Source organism: Coenobita brevimanus, chromosome 46 (assembly GCF_032717465.1).
Source record: "Coenobita brevimanus isolate Jiangsu-jjx chromosome 46, ASM3271746v2, whole genome shotgun sequence".
Classification (NCBI taxonomy): Eukaryota; Metazoa; Arthropoda; class Malacostraca; order Decapoda; family Coenobitidae; genus Coenobita; species Coenobita brevimanus.
Window position 1 is genome coordinate 25816826 of NC_136999.1, and position 16008 is coordinate 25832833.

A 16008-nucleotide genomic window follows, 5' to 3' on the forward strand; every position below is an offset into this window, starting at 1 on the left:
GTATAAATGAATGGATAAATACATATGTAAACAGATAGATAGCTTGAGATATAGATAGTGTTACGGAACAGAGAAAGATAATGTACACTTTAAGTGAGAATACTAAGAGTCACTACTGTCCCGTAAATTTCCAGGTTCAAAACAAAAGAGTTAGGTAAAATTACAAGTTAAAGTTTAATGCTCAAACTAACAACAAAACATTCAGGACTCATAAGGATAATGTAATGGCAAAAAACAGGTTAAATATATGGTTAACTGCAATAGCCTCTATTAACACGAAATTAGCAAGAGTAAATATATCTAAGTCAGCTCTGATAAAATGAAAATACACTGGGTAATGCTCAGTTAATGCAAGATAAATTATACAGATACAAAATAGTATTAAAACTGGCTGACGAAATGAATTCTACATAAATTACAAAAAAAACTCACTAGGCCTACAAATCAACACCTTATGCTATACAGTACAAGGAAAAAATGCAATAACAGTTATACTCAAATTACACAGCTGCTAGATGGTTGGAGACTTCCGGAGCATTCACAACAATAACTGTACAGGGGAGGACAGAGATGTGAACAAAATGAGGAGTAGATCTAAGTGGCCATGATGCAGAGACTGAGCTCATTATATAGGGGCCAGCAGAGCTTGATACAACTTGTAAGAAGGACGCGCAAATGAAGCCATAGGGGACAAAGAGTTGACAATCCCGCTCAACAACAGAAAGGACGACTTACTCTACTATAACGGTAGAAGGGGGGGACTGAGGCAGAACACGCTCGTGATCAAACATGCAGCATACTGTGCGTTAAAATTACACAAAGGATGATGAAATCATAGGCTATGTAACAATAGATAGACCGGTAAATGCATATACAGAAATGGGAATATTATATATATATATATATATATATATATATATATATATATATATTATAAGCAGCAGCAGCAGCAGCCATTGAGTGTCCACTGAAAGACCGGTCTATCCCGACCGAAGCCGGGATGATTGAGCCTATGTATCTCTACCAAGCTGTTTAGGCTGCCTGGTAGAGACTGTATGTAGGATGAGAAGTGCTTGTAAGTGTGATTGTGATATTGGACTGGCTTTGGATGTGTGTGTAGTCTGTGAATCAAGTGTAATCAGCTCACGCAAGCCGGCTGGGTGTAAGCATATTTTGTAGTGTGCGATTCTGGTTCAGCCACAGCACCTCTTACGTCCGCCAAAACATTACATATATATATATATATATATATATATATATATAGATAGATAGATAGATAGATAGATACATACATACATACACAGATACATAGATATAGATAGAAAATATATATATATATATATATATATATATATATATATATATATATATATATATATATATAAAAGCAACGATGCTTCTCCACAAAAATTTGCTGGACTAACTCATAGCATTTCCATCACAGAATACTTGAAAGTACCAGTATCTTTGTTTCCATACCATTACTGTGCCCAGAATGACTATTTCTAACCAAAGAAAGTTGGGAAAAAATATTTTTGCACATTTCTGCATTTCAATTTCCGAAAATTTCCGCCGTTGCGTCGCGCACGATAACCAAAATTTTTGTTTGGTATTTTTTGACACCTCCTGGACTTACTTCAACCTAATGCAAAATAAAATAGGATCATCTTTATTACCGTTCTCGTGAAAGAAACGAAGAAACGTACAGACAGACACTAATTTACAAAGTAAAGTTTATAATTGAGAGAGAGAGAGAGAGAGAGAGAGAGAGAGAGAGAGAGAGAGAGAGAGAGACTTTTAGACTTGGTATTTTATTTACATATACTGAATTTATATAAATATATATATATATATATATATATATATATATATATATATATATATATATATATATATATATATATATTATCATAATTCCATCCCTTATTCTCACCTAGGAGATGGAGTGAGGTAGGACGAAGAAGCAAGGGCAGACTAGCGAGTAAATCTGTCATACACTTTGTCCAGTGAAGAAGAATCACACAGATATTCACATCATCATTATCATCATCATGATTTTTTCCTTCCTCAGTCTTCAAGGTGTTGTTTCACCTCACAAGTGATATATTACTGCACATATTTATTTTTTATGCACATCAATTATACACTTGAGAGGGAGAGTCACAGCACTGATTATCATGATGAAAATGCGGTGCAACTCTTGCATCTGAACTCAAGGTCTGGGAGAGACAATTTGGGATCCTTCGATATTCATAGTGGGTTAAAACAAAAAATCACATCTTCAAAGCTAACAATGTCTCTCATTGAATGCCAGTGTTTGATACTCATAATTAAATAAAAGTTGGTATTAATATGATAGGCAAAAATTCACTTTCTTTTGGAAGGTTTGGAGGGTGGGGAAGCCTTCGTCCTTTTCTATCCTTGTATTCGACATAACTATTGCCTCATCTATAACAAACACACTATGGCCGATCTACTCTAATTTGGCCTAAAACTGCCATCCCTCCATCATAAATGTTGTGATGTAACAACAGAATATGATGCTGGCCACCAGGAAGTGCTATGGAAAGAATGCAGAGCCAACGTATTGTTTTTGACTGCTACTGAGCTGCGTTTAATGAGCTGCAGAAGGCGGAAAATCTTGGCCGAGTTAGGGTCAAAGAACTATAGTTGGAGTGGTGGCTTTGCATACTGTAGGTTCAATCCCCGAGAGGTACAAAGGAGCACAAACGATTACAATGGTAAGTAAACAACAACAGACTTGCCGGTCTTTTTGAGGCTGTTTGTTATATGAGAGACAATAACTAACATAACAACTCTGTGAGTCGAAGACAAGTATAGTAAAGGAAGAAGACTCCCCCACTCTTCAAACCTTTCAAAAGAAAGTGTATTTTTGCCTATAATATTTACACAAACCTTCACCTATGAGCATGGAACACAAACATTCGGTGGGGAACAAATGTGAAGTTTTTGTGGTTGTTTAACGCAATGTGAATGTCGCAGCATCCTAAGTTGTGTTTCCCAGACCCTGTGCACAAATGCACCGCAGTTTCAACATGATAATTCAGTACTGTACAATGACTCTTCCTCTCAAGTGTATGTGATGTGGATTTGAAAAAAAAAAAAAAAAAAAAATCCACTTGTGAGTTGAATCAACATCCTGAAGGTTTAAGTAGGAAAAAAGTCATAACAACGATGATGATGGTGATTATAATGAAGATGTGAATAACATATTAGTAACTGGAGACTTCTCAATCATATACTATAATGTCATCAAGGGGAGAGGCCAGTCATCTACCTGTACTGGACTAGGTTAACATAATTTCAGGCCCCTACACCTTCAGGAAGTTAAACCAGAGGAAGCTACACCTTGAGGGAATAAACTAGGAGCAGCTATACCAGGAACAGCTACTTCTTGAAGGAGTAAACTAAAAGTAGCTACACCCTGAACTGGTAAACCAGGAGCAGATACACATTGAAGGAGGTAAACTAGGGGCAGCTACCCTCTGAAGGGGCAAACCAGGAGCAGCTACACCTTGAAGCACCCAGGAGCAGCTGTTACCAGTTTGAACGATGACTGACTGACTGTGGCACATCTCAGCAAACACTCACATAGCTCTCATCTTGTGGCATATTTTTCTTGTTTATGGATATTACCCAGTACCCATCGCTTTTATTGTTGGAAATAGGCTTAGGATGTTATGACGATGATAATGATGATGATCATCATCATCATCATCCTTTCCGACTCTGGATCTTATCAGCTCCACATCTTACTGAGATGAGAGTTTTGATGATAGTACTGATGGTGATGATGGTGATGATTATAAAAGTAAAATTTATGGTAATCGTGGTGATGATGGCGAAGATGATATCGGTTATGCAAATACTACTAATTCTACCGCTGCTACTACTACTACCACTACTACTTACCAAAACAAGGAACACTCACACAGTGCAATACCCACTACCACCACGTGTTCAAAGGGTCAAGAATCTGATTTCGCCATGTGACTTGCTCTTCGACAGAACACTGTCAAATTCGAATTACTTCAATCTTGCCTATCCGCTAGACCTTGAACCATCTTAATGCAATTAAGATCAAAACTATTTGGGTAAACTTTCTCCAGTCACTTTGATCATTGACTTTTCCAGTGGCCTTCATCACTGATTGGCGCTCCTCAAAACAGCATCCCGTTCCACAAGGTTTATTTTGGATGAAACGAAAAGTGTTTCAGTTGACCTTGCCAAGTTCCATTGACTTTTGACCTACTGATCTTTAAAAATGAAAAGAAAAAAACTCTTAGGTGATCATCTGTCCATCTACCATGTTCAGTCAGATTAGATCATAACTGTTTAGTTTTTTACTTAACACAAATACACACTGGTCCAACTTTGCCTTTGCCTTGTGCCCATGCCTGTTGACTGATTGTTCACAAATTAAATCACTGTTCTTGGCTGACCCTTTGCACTTCCAATTAATTTGGTTCAAATGATACCTGAACTGTTTGACACGACCTAGCCTTGTAACCTTGACCTTTTGACCTTTTCATGTGACCTTTACCTTTGACTGATTGTTCTCAAAATCGAATCCTTTTATGCTTTTCATATCCTCAACCATTCTGCAGACTTTGATCTAAATTGAAAAAAAAAAAAGTTTCAAGTTGATCGTGTACTGTGATCTTATACACTTGACTTATTAAAAAAAAATAGATTTACTCCAGATCCAACCCTCACCTGTCTACGAACTTTGACAAAGATCTGAGTAAAACTGTTTAAGATTTTTTTTTTTTTTATATATATAACCACACACACAGGTCGACATTTAACTTGCTCTGCAACCTTGGGCTTTGAATGTTCCCAAAACTGAATCACGTCTTCCCTTTCCTTATGCTAAGCCCATTTTCAGGTGTGGTCATCATTGGATAAAAACTTGAAGTTTATGTTACTAGATCAAGATCTGACCTTGCCTTGTGACCTTGACCTTTGATCATTGTACTACAAAACGATAGGTCTGTGTATGGGGTGTCCCACAACACTTCCACTAAGTATGACTAAATCTGGTGAAAACTATTTGGATTCTTTGTTAACTCTCTCTCTCTCTCTCTCTCTCACACACACACACACACACACACACACACACACACCGCTAAAAACATAACTCCTTCAAGCTACGAGATTCTCGGACGTAATAAATACTGTTATTAATAATAACCAGTATTATGATTAATACTTGAAGAAACAATTATTGATATCATTATTATTATTACCATTACTACTTCTGCCGCTGCCGCCACCGCCACCGCTGTTGTTGCTGCTGCTGCAGTGATATTACCATTTCAAAGTTCGAAACAGGCACAAAAAACTTCGCTAATAACATCTGCCATCTTTCAGGGCGCGTGGTGATGGGGGAAGGAGGAAGTGGAGGAGGACAGTGTGAAACATGCCTGCAGACTCTCAGACCCACTGTCCTCAACGTGGTGGGGGACGGTATTCCCTCCAGCCCCCCCGGCCAGCCTCTCCCCCTCTGTTCCTTACAGGCACCATTCTAGCATCACAATACGGTGCCCGAAGAGTGTGGAATCACAGGGCATAATGCTAAAAATAGCTTGCATTCCCAGAATGTGTTCAGTGCGACCACCGTATGATACACTATGGTATATATAAACGCTCACCAGATATCCAGTCAGCAAAATCACAGGCAGCGGTATCAGGAATAATGGTGATATCCCTAGGGTCATATTGAATGCATTTGTCAATGGGGAAGTAATTCCACTCTTCATATTTACAGTATCATAAACCAGGGCTCGGGAGACAAGGGTGTTCAAGGCATCAGATCACCAGGGTTTGGAACCAATGAGGGTCCGGAGAACGAACATGGAGTTTACTAATCTGTAGTGAATATTCCACAGTATTCCTTCAATTTGATTTAAAATACTTAATGATCTACTCGCACACAAGGAGTAGATTTTGAGGTCATTATTATTGTTGTTGTTGTTGTTGTTATTATTATTATTACCCGGTATTATTATTATTATTATTAATGGTGGTGGTAGTAGTAGTAGTAGTAGTAGTAGCAGTATTAAAACAACAACAACAACAAAACAACTACTACTACTACTACTACTATTAATAATAATAATAATAATAATAATAATAATAGTCAGTTCGGCAGAAGAAAAGGTCAGGGGTCCGTACCTTTTCTTAGCCCCAGGGCCCCAGGGGGTGCCTTCCGGATCCGGTCATCAACGTGTAACATCATCACTGCTGGAACCATTGCCTTTGTGACCCCTGACTGGATATCATTTCAGGATCTGCATATCATTCAGCTCGGTGGACACATTGAACATATGTCAGTACAAACAATATTCAGCAATTTGCCCCATGATTTCTGATTTGGGGGTACCCTGCAACTAAGATGCACCCGACCTGGAGCTGCACCACTAGTTTTGAGATGAGATGAGAGAGAGAGAGAGAGAGAGAGAGAGAGAGAGAGAGAGAGAGAGAGAGAGAGAGAGAGAGAGAGAGAGCAATGTCATGTTTAATGGTATGTAAATTTCCGTTATGGATTTTAATGTATATGAATTATATTATGCTCTAACAAGGCATAATCTATCCATTGCAAAATTCCACTAAAACATTTTAAAGAAAGAGCATCAGATCTGATAAGTAAAACATTCTGTAGTAAATAGAAGTTAGTACTATAACACTACCCTTAACAATAATCTCTCTCTCTCTCTCTCTCTCTCTCTCTCTCTCTCTCTCTCTCTCTCTCTCTCTCTTATACCTGTTAAATATATCTCATATGTGTCAAGTTGTATGTTTCTCTATGTACCTATCTCCTGTCCTACACACACACACACACACACACACACACACACACACACATCTATATATATATATATATATATATATATATATATATATATATATATATATATATATATATATGCACAGTCGCAGACAAAAGTACTATCACCTCTGATGTATTTTCCTGTATTAATTTTTGATAACTAACCTCAGGAAACAGCAGCAGCTAACACTGAGGATTTTATTTAGCTTAGTAATATCTGCATCAACTTTATCTGTGTTTGTTTCACTAGGCTGATCATCAAATTCCACGGGGAGAAAAACAAAAGCGAGGACAGGACTTCTGTTGCCAGTTGTATCTATCTATCTGTATATCTATCTATATCTATCTATCTATCCATATTTAGAAAGATATAGATATATATATATATATATATATATATATATAGATAGATAGATAAGTGTGTGTGTGTGTGTGTGTGTGTGTGTGTGTGTGTGTGGTTACTAATCCATACTACAGTAGAAAGAGAGAGAGAGGGAGAGAGAGAGCCGTGTGTTCATCTGTCTACCTTCCGGTCTGTCTATTAGTGTGTGTCTGTTTCATTTTTAACCAACCATTCTGTGTATCACTCTATCCATCCAGGACTTGCCACACGGACGTGCAGCTCAACCCTGGAAACTCCGAGTAACCGAGTATCAGAACTATTAAAAATTATAAATGTTTGTTAATATGTTAATAATGTTGGTGAGAATGAAAACCGGAGTGATGATGATGATGAGGTGATGCTGAAATACGGCAGCAGGTATTGCTGTTTAAGGTTTAAGATGAGAATATGATCTGGTGATATCAGTTGAAACATAGATATTAAAATTGATTGCTGAAGTTATACGTATTATAGAACTGGAACCAGAAAATCATATATCATAATGAAATATATGGAAATGTTACATAGCTGTTACAGACAGAACGGTTTTTAGATGGACATGATGGTGGTTATGATGCTGGAAATGATTATGTATGATAATGAAATACCTGGGATAATAGGTAGTGATGAAACTAAGAATGTGAAAAGTGACAGTGACAATGAAAGCAATATTGGAAATGGATTTGCTTTAGAATGGTGATATAGGCTAAGAACAGATTTGTGAAAATTATGATTCAGCTGCTACTAGTGATGATGATGATGATGATGATGATGATGATGATGAAGCATGCTTGATAGTGATGTTCATTATGGTAACAGCGAGAGATGATACGTAGAATGAGAATGAATTAAAGTTGGCAGTGAACTTAACAGAAGATAAATGGGATTATGGCAATGGTGAATCAACACTATGTAATATTGTGTGATTCAGTTAAGGTCAAGAGTTCATTTAAACAGTCTCCGAACCGGAACTGAATCAGGGTTCATTTGTTCAGAACCCTTGAACTGTGAAGAATGTCAGAATTTAAATGAGAATTCGCCATTATGTAGTCCGTCTACCTTAACGTGGCCCAAACTTGTGTCCGTTAGCAGCTTATTTTACGTAGTTCAGTGGCAAAATATGGCACTGCAACGAATCTACACCCTTTTCATAGCACTTCTTCGTGACTGACATCATACGCAATAGTTAATCTCTTGTTATAACTCAGTATTCGTGGGGAAGAGATGATAATTTTAGGTTAGGTTTGCGTGAAAGGAATATTGTAAACTAAATCAGTTCGGCTGAAATTTCGCTTCAGTAATTCGACTTTTGACTCTTTAAAACTGTAAATCGGTTCACTTAAGATCACGATTCATTAATTCGACCTATGAAGCCTGTCAACATTAAATCGATTCCACTGACATCCCGCTTCATTATTTCGACCTTTAAAAGTCATCAGCATTAAATCGGTTCGTCTGGAATCCCACTTCATTAATTGGGAGCTCCAGAATTGTCAAGGAATTACTGACCGTAACAGAACAGGAAGGAAATTTATTATTGTGTATGAATCCTGTGATCATTACTTTTTTCACGCATGCGACATATGTAATTAAAGGAGAAAATGTTGTGAAAGGAAAAAAGCAAATTTTATTGTGGAAAGCGGGGATGATGATGATGATGATGATGATGAAGATAAGAATAGCGTAAGAATTGTACCCGCATCCAGAGAACTTACTTTATTGATCTGTGTGTGTTTAATTATCTGTCTGTCTATCTGTTTACCATCTGTCTATCTGTCAATGTCTCTGTGTTTATCCACCTATCTTTCTGCCTATCTATATCTGCCTGTCTTTTGTCTGTGCTTGTCAGCCTATAATCTATGTGTCTGTCTTTCTGTTTAGCTGTTTGTCTCTTTTAGCCTACTACTATTAATATACCTATTCAGTACTGTACCTCTATCCGTTCACCCAGGTCTGGTCATACAGAGCTGAATTTCAACGCCCAAACAAAATCCATCATAAAAAGAATTAACAAAGATAGTTGAAGACATGTTGCTATAATTCTCTCATTTTATCAAACCACGTCATTGTGAGAGCAAGACACGATATGTGCAGCACGGCGATGAATGTGATGCTGGTGAGTGGAAAGATAAAAAGTTATAATGATGAACAAGACCTCTGTGATGAAAGTGCTGTGAATGTCTCCCTTTTTTATGATTCATGAAAGTGCCAAAGATGATGATGATGATGATGATGATGATGATGATGATGACAAAGAAGTGAAAATGAGAGAGAAAAATAATGTCTAGGCAGTGACCGTGAGATAGACGAAGGGAGTTTCTTGCATTACAAGACGTTTAAAAGGAATGATGATGTTATTTATTACAGAGATGATGCGAGTAAATGACAGGAAGGTCGTGAAGGTGATTGATGAGAACATTTATTGTCCTTGAAAAAAGAAAATGATGTTATCAAGACTCCGCATGAGGTGGCTAACCATGGTACTATAAGGAATGAATTACGTAATGTTAGCACGAGTCTCTGACGGTAGAGAAAACAGGGGCGAGGGAGGAGGGATGCTGGTCACTTTTACCCTAAATATCTGGAGAGAGGAGACGAGCCCCGGACCTATATGCTTCGGATGAGGTAATAGGAGATTAAATGATCGATAGATGGCTGAATGAGAGAAAATGCGAGATGTCAGTTCCAGTGACGATGGAACGTAAATGAAGATAAACACCAAACCTGGACTGGTGTAACTGATCTACCGATAGACGTTACAGTGTGATGGACACTAACAAATAGTGGCAGGAAAAGCAGTCAAAAGATTGCCAGTTATTAGGACCCGATGTTATAACTCTTTATAGTGGGTGGTATTTGAAAAGTTTATCGAGGAAGTGTTACGTTGAAGTATACAACAGCTATACTAAAAATAGATAAGACTAGCATCACTAGAAACCAATATCAGAGCTGTTAGTCAACGTTTTTCAGTGCTCTGTTCATGGAAGTGATATAAATATGCAAGATTTTTCAAACATGAAGAAATATATAAAGAAAGAATGTCTGATAATAATAAGGATTATAATGAGTTATCAGAAAAACTGGTGATGATATTATTGTCAGTGATCATTCACCATAATAACCTCATAAATAATAATCATTTATATATATATATATATACCATATATATATATATATTCATTCATTCATCGCCAGACGCCATGTGTCCCAAACGGGGTGGCCAAGGGCTTAGAGTTAATTGTTTTTTACAGGGAGGGGCACTAATCCTCCACCAACCCCACTTGACACGTAGGGATGCCAACAGCATCTGGTGTTCCCAGGCGGTCACCCATCCATGTACTAACCAGACCCAACGTTGCTTAACTTCGCTGATCGGATGGGAAGCAGTGTACTCAACGTGGTATGGCCGTTGGCATATATATATATATATATATATATATATATATATATATATATATATAACTGGACAAATTCGTACTGTAGGAGGAAGAAAGAAAATGACACCACTGTACTGAAAGGACAGAATTTTTTCCTGCTCTTAGGAACACACTGATACTGCAATATGATGTCAGTCGTGAGGAAGTGCTGTAGGAAGGATGTAAAGTCTTATTACTGTCTAATTTTACCACTGATAACATGAAATAAACTGCAAAGGGATGAAAATAAGGGTAGAATAATCATAGTTGTGGACTGATTAAAATGAAATAACTGAAGTGATGGTCTTGACTTAATACCCTAACTACTAGTCCGTCCCAAAACTGTCTGTATACGGCACTTTGCTCTTTTTGATACTGTGTTGTGGGGATGGCTCAATCTGCTTTCATGTGGAGCAAAGATAGCTTTGGCTATTTCATGAAAATAGTAATCAGCCATATGAGCACCGTACGTACAAAATCGGACATTAAAAATAATTAAAAGGGTTATGAGAACACACACACACACACACACACACACACACACACACACACACACACACACACCGCTCGCTGGCTCAGTGGTATCGTTCTCGCTTGCCATCTGGTAGACGGGAGTTCGCACCTCGCTCAGGTTGCGAAACTTCACTGACGAAGTGGGTGGTTGCTGTCCCCCTTGAGCAAGGATATGAGTGTGTGCATGTGTGAAGGTCACAGCCTTGCCCTTTGATCAGACTATTTGAGCATACAGCTGCCTTCTGGGAGGGTAAAAGCTGACGATCACGACCATCAAGTGATCCTGGCCGACCCAGTGAGTTACACACACACACACACACGCACCGAAAGAGAGCAGACGCACGTCGACATCGCTCTATACCTGGCCAACTTGGCCAGTGGCATTCCTAAATAAGTATCTTTATATGAGTCAAGCTCTGTACAAGGTTAGACTAAATGGTGTTCTAATATAAAAAAGAAGTTTTAAGTAAGACTTGGTCAAACAGAAAAGTAAACAAGCAGCGCAAGAATGCGCACAATCAGCTGATCGTTGTTTAGTCTACAACTGCTCCAGGGACTGTAAGTACTATATGTGCTTTTAGTACTGCAAAATGACCACATACTATAGTAAAGCAAATTTGGAAAAGAAAAGGGATAAATGTAGAAAGCAGGATGCTGATTTCTACCAAGAACTGGTTGAAATGGAGACTCACAACAAACTGGTTGAACGTGTACACAGGTTAGAGACGGCTTTTCAAAATGAGATCGATGAAATTAAGAAACAGATGCACTTGCAAAAGGAAGAAATAGAAAAATTAGAAAAGGAAGTCAACAAGAAAGACACAAACAAAAATGAGCTAACAGTTGAAGTGGGTACACTTAGGAGGAAAATTAGTGAAATGGCAAGTACAGTAGTCAACTACGAGAGTATTATGGAAGAGTTCAAAATGATACAGAGACAATTAGGCAAGTAAGCAGTCTGATAGACCAGAGCAGTGATATTGAGGAGAAGATAACACAGGTGAATGAAGCTGTGCAAAGCTACAAAAATGAGGAGGAAACCACTTATGCTGAAATTGTGAAAGTAAAGAAAGACTTGGAAACAAGGGTGGAGGAAAAAAGCATTAAAAAGGAAGTGAAAAGAATAATCCAAAACAATCCTAAGTTAGTCAGAGATTCAGTAGATATTAACAAATCTATAGTAATCACTTGTATGGAAGAGGAAGAAGTAAAAAACAAGATCTCAAGAGACAAATAGATGGCAAATGTAATGGGCATATGGAAAGATGTATCAAAGGAAATCTGTAGTAAAGACATAGAGGAACACAAAAGGTTAGGGAAATACGAGAAAAGCAAGTCAAGACCCCTAAAGGTAACCTTCCAGAGTGTAAACACCGTGGAGATACTAAAAAGATGCAAAGAATCTTATGGAAAAAGAGGAGTTCAAAAATGTATGGGTAAAAAGATGCCTAACACAAGAGGAACTGGATTTACTGAAAGAGAAGAGGGGGGAAACAAAAACAAAAAATGAGGGAAGATCAGAGGAGGAGAAGAATACATTTTTTTACAAAGTAATTTACTTGCAAGTACGAAAGTGGTACATAAACAGGAGGGAATAAAAAGGAGGAAGGTAGCAGAACCAAATCATGACAAGTATATAAACAAGATGATTAAGTTGATGTACTCAAATGTGGACGGAATGGTATCTAAATTATTAGAGATGAATGATTATGTCAGAGAAAATGAGCCACATAGAGTAAAATATGCCTAACTGAAACAAAATTAACACCAAGGATATCCAATGACATACTAAACTTAGAGGAATATAATGTATGGAGAAGAGATACGAACATTAAAAAAAAGGAGGAATTATAATATTAACTAAGAAAAATTTAAAAGTCAAAGAAATAGAATTAGATATACCCTCACAAGTAGAACTGATTGCAGTAGAGATAAATACATCTGAAGGGAAAGTAATTGTAGCCAATTTGTAGGCTACATGCCACCCGGATCAAACACATTGGAAAGATATGAATATGAGGACCTGGCGGAGAGTACAATTCAGAGTTTAAGAGCATTACTACATAAAATGGAAGAGAAATCGAAATGAATTAAACTAACTGGAGATTTTTAAACAAATATAAATTGGAATACTCTAGATATAATAAGCCAAGAAAGCTGCTGGGACCAAAAACTCATGGATCTTGTATAAGAGTTTTTCCTAACGCATCATGTAAGGGAAAGCACCAGAAAAAGAGGACTCGATGTACCCTCAATGTTAGATCTCATATTTACGAGGCAAGAAAACAATATTGACAATTTAATATATCACCCTCCATTTGGCAAAAGCGACCATGCAGTACTAAATTGCAATTTCAGGATTCCATATGACATAGATAAGAACAATGAAAGTTACAAAAAGAGCCTAAATTATAAAAAGGGAAAGTATCATGACCTAAAGAAGTACTTCTTGGAAATTGCTTGGGAAAAGGAGCTTAGAGGACAAGATTTAAATGCTATATATGAAAAATTCTGAGAACTTTATGAAATAGATGTTCAGAAGTACATCCCACAGCACAAAGAAGCAGAAAAGAAAATAAAGAAATGGTTCAATTCAGAATGTAAAATATCAAAAGAAAAAAGAGATTTGTTGTGGAATAGATACAGAAGACACAATCGTGAAAGGGCATATAATAATTACAAACAGGCAAGAAACGATTATACAAGAATAAGGAGGGAAGCCCAAAAACAGTTTGAGGAGGATATCATAAATAAAAGTAGTGATCAACCAAAGCTATTTTACAGCTACATTAGAAGCAAAACCAAAGTAAAAGATAAAATACAATCCATTATGGACGATGGAATCACCTATACACAAGAGAAGGATATTTGTGAAGCACTAAACAAGAATTTCCAATCAGTTTTTACAGTGGAAAAAAATTTTGAGAGGGATTATATGGAACATGCATGCCCACACATACTATCAGAAACACAAACATCAGAAAAAGAAATACAGGAGGAGTTAAGTGAATTAGACAGAGGAAAAGCAAATGGTCCTGATGAAATTTCATGTTGGGTGCTAGGTGAATGTGCAAAGGAGTTAAGCAAACCATTAGTTTTAATTTTCAAGAAATCCTTGAGTCAAGGTAAACTACCTGATATTTGGAAGAAAGCAAACATTGTTCCCTTATTCAAGAAAGAGAATAGACAAAATGTATCACTAACCAGTGTTGTAAGCAAGGTATTAGAAAAATTTATAAGAAAAGCTTGGATAAATCACCTAGAAGAACACAGTATGATAACAGAAAGACAGTTTGGTTTCAGAAAAGGAAAATCATGTGTTACTAGTTTGTTGAGCTACTATGAGAGAGTAACAGACACATTACAGGAAAGAGAAGGATGGTTGGACAGTATCTATTTAGATTTCAAGAAAGCATTTGACACAGTACCACACCAAAGACTTTTATGGAAACTGCACCATCAAGGAGGAATTCGAGGCAATCTGTATTGTTGGATGCAAGATTTTCTCATGAAAAGAAAAATGAGAACAGTATTAAGGGGAAATTACTCATCACGGAAAGCAGTGGCTAGTGGAGTACCACAAGGCTCAGTGCTGGCACCAATCATGTTTTTAGTGTACTGTATATAAATGATATAGACAGTAACACTGGAAATGAAAGCTATCTAAATATGTTTGCAGATGATGCAAAAATACAAAGGAGAATTACTAACACAGACTCTTGTAAAGAGCTACAAGAAGAATTAAATAAACTTCATGAATGGAGTAATACATGGCAAATGGAATTCAATGTGGACAAGTGTCATGTAATTAAGTTTGGTACAAGTGGAAAAAGACCTGATTGGGATTATATATTACGAAATTAAACCCTACACACATCAGAAAGAGAGAAGGACCTAGGTGTGATTGTCAATAACAGACTATCTCCGGCTGACCACAACAGTGAGAAGGTACGGAACATGTATACACTGCTTGCCAATATAAGAATAGCATTTACATACATAAATTAAGACATGCTAAGAAAGATAATAACATCATTTATCAGACCAACCCTGGAGTATGCATCAGTAGTCTGGAGTCCTCATCTCAAAAAACACATAGACAAGATTGAAAAAGTTCAAAGTCAAAGAGCCGCTACACGATGGGTACCAAGCTTACGGGATCTAAGTTACGAAGAAAGACTAAATAAACTGAATCTACCAACACTACAGGAGAGAAAGAAAAGAGGTGACATGATTATGCTATATAAATGCATATCAGGGAAGGAGAAAATAGACATTAATGATTACTTAACGTATGGGGAAGCATCAGCAAGAGGACACTGAAAAAAACTGCATAAGACGAGAGGTGATAAAGACATAAGGAAATTTAGTTTCCCAAATAGAGGAATTGATCAATGGAATGCACTACCGAATGGAATAGTGTGTGCCAAAACAATTCACAAATTTAAGGATATGTACGATAAATATGGTTTAAGACACAGGACAGTACGAACTTGACTCATTCCTGTAAAGATACAAGTAGGTAATAACAGTTAGGTAGGAGCACACACACACATGCACAGCAGACAATGATAGTGCTGACTAAGCCGTACCCACAACATATTAAATTAATGTTGCTTTATATATAGATCATCACATACTGTAGTAAATACATCTCTTTAACAAATAAAGCAACGTAAGTCATATGTTTCTTTTTTTTTGGGGGGGGGGGAGAAGACGTGTGTCGGCATGTCTATGTCTGTTCATCTGTTTTTCTGTTTGTATATTTGAGTTTCTAATGTAAGTTACTGATGTTAAGAGAGAATAGATAGTTATGACTGATATGATATATATAATAAGTATGT

The 16008-nt window shown here is 37.1% G+C and overlaps 1 non-coding gene across 1 annotated transcript; it reads right to left on the reverse strand.

The window, feature by feature from the left end:
- Positions 1 to 10530: 10530 nt before the first annotated feature.
- Positions 10531 to 10649, reverse strand: LOC145398840 (5S ribosomal RNA). Its single transcript, XR_013897179.1, has one exon. It is a non-coding gene; the product is annotated as a 5S ribosomal RNA (ribosomal RNA).
- Positions 10650 to 16008: the final 5359 nt, after the last annotated feature.